The sequence below is a fragment of the Delphinapterus leucas genome, chromosome X (assembly GCF_059928025.1).
Source record: "Delphinapterus leucas isolate spDelLeu-1000000601 "Yukka" chromosome X, BTC_Dleu_Yukka2, whole genome shotgun sequence".
Classification (NCBI taxonomy): Eukaryota; Metazoa; Chordata; class Mammalia; order Artiodactyla; family Monodontidae; genus Delphinapterus; species Delphinapterus leucas.
Genome location: NC_143150.1, coordinates 117,737,190 through 117,739,363, shown reverse-complemented (window position 1 = coordinate 117,739,363; position 2,174 = coordinate 117,737,190). Strand labels below are relative to the sequence as shown.

The window sequence follows — 2,174 nt, the reverse complement described above, 5'->3', positions numbered from 1 at the left end:
TCACCTGGTTTCCTCCAAAAGTCAAGGCATGAAACAAAAAGAGGGAGCGAAGACTGTTGTAAAGTAAAAGAGATTTAAAAGGCTTAATAGGGCTTCCCTGGTGGTGCAGTGGTTAAGAATCCACCTGCCAGCGCAGGGGACACGGGTTTGAGCCCTGGTCCGGGAAATCCCACATGCCGTAGAGCAACTAAGCCCATGCACCACAACTACTGAACCTGCGCTCTAGAGCCCGTGAGCCACAACTACTGAAGCCCACGTGCCACAATCACTGAAGCCTGCGTGCCTAGAGCCCGTGCTCCTCAATAAGGGAAGCCACCTCAATGAGAAGCCCACGCACCGCAACGAAGAGTAGCCCCCGCTCGCAGCAACCAGAGAAAAGCCCACGCACAGCAACGGAGACCCAGCGCAGCCAAAATAAATAAATAAAATAAAATAATAAATTAGATAAATTTAAAAAAATAATAAAAGGCCTAATGAACACAATGTGTGGACCTTATTTAGATCCTAATTCCAAAAAACCAACAGTAACAAAAGGCATTTTTTTTAGACTATTGGGGAATATAGAGTAGGTATTAGATGATGTTAAGGAATTATTGTTAATTTTATTAGATGTGATAATGGTATTGTGGTCACTTGAGAAATTGTGGTTTATTTTTTGAAAAATTCTTATATACAAATGATGGAGATGTATGACTTTGGCAAACAGTTTGACAGTTTCCTTTTATTTATTTACTTATTTTTGGCTGTGTTGGGTCTCCGTTGCTGCGTGCGGCCTTTCTCTAGTTGCGGCGAACGGGGGCTACTCTTTGTTGCGGTGTGTGGGCTTCTCACTGCGGTGGCTTCTCGTTGCGGAGCACGGGCTCGAGGTGTGCGGGCTTCAGTAGTTGTGGCTCACAGGCTCTAGAGCGCAGGCTCAGTAGTTGTGGCGCACGGGCTTAGTTGCTCCGCGGCCTGTGGGATCTTCCCGGACCAGAGCTTGAACCCATGTTCCCTGCATTGGCAGGTGGAGTCTTAACCACTGTGCCACCAGGGAGGTCCCGAGAAATTGTTCTTATTTATTAGATATGCACACCGAAGTTTTTAGAGGTAAAATGTCATAACGTATGGGATTTATTTTTAAATATTTCCATTTTAAAAAGTGAGAGAGAGAGACACCTTGCAGACACTGCTGCCCCTGAGCCTCCTGCCCCCTCAGTCATGGTCAACCCCACCGTGTTCTTCAACATCGCCATCGATGGCAAGCCCTTGGGCCGCATCTCCTTGGAGCTGTTTGCAGACAAATTTCCAAAGACAGAAGAGAACTTCCGTGCTCTGAGCACTGAGGAGAAAGGGTTTGGTTATAAAGGTTCCTGTTTTCACAGAATAATTCCGGGATTTATGTGCCAGGGTGGTGACTTCAGATGCCATAATGGCACTGGTGGCAAGTCCATCTATGGGGAGAAATTTGATGATGAGAATTTCCTCCTGAAGCATACGAGTCCTGGCATCTTGTCCATGGCAAATGCTGGCCCCAACACAAATGGTTCCCAGTTTTTCATCTGCACTGCCAAGACTGAGTGCTTGGATGGCAAACATGTGGTCTTTGGCAAGGTGAAGGAGCACATGAATATTGTGGAAGCCATGGAGTGCTCTGGGTCCAGAAATTGCAAGACCAGCAAGAAGATCACCATCGCTGACTGTGGACAAATCTAATAAATTTGACTTGTGTTTTATCTTAACCACCAGACCATTCCTTCTGTAGCTCAGGAGAGCACCCCTTCAACCTCATCTGCTCAAAATATCCTATAATCTTTGTGCTCTTGAAAAGGAGCAGGACCCTATGGTCCTTGCCGCCCCCCCTCCATGTCCTCAGCCTGCCTTTTGTCTGTGAAAAACTTTAGCCAAAGAATAAGTTTCATCAGAGAAGTGAGAAAATGCAGAAACAAAGGAAAACAGTCAAAGGAGACCAAATAATAATAGTTTAGTCATTAAGCAACGTCAAGGACCTTTAGTTCCTCCTTAAGGGCTATAGATCATGTTCTGAGCGGTATCCTGTGAGCTGCCTTATAGATACTGAGACCCCCACCAGGTGGAAGAAGTTACCTACATGATGAGCAGGCTGTAGCCATGACATAAGCTGCCACAATTCTTACTGGCCTCAAAGAAATGGAAACAAACCGATCCTGGAACTGAAG

General features: G+C 46.0%; 1 pseudogene; it reads left to right on the top strand.

Annotated features, from left to right (window-relative positions):
* The first annotated feature begins 386 nt into the window (after window positions 1-386).
* LOC111170376 (peptidyl-prolyl cis-trans isomerase A pseudogene) lies at window positions 387-1,790 on the top strand (annotated as a pseudogene).
* The last annotated feature ends 384 nt before the right edge of the window (window positions 1,791-2,174 follow it).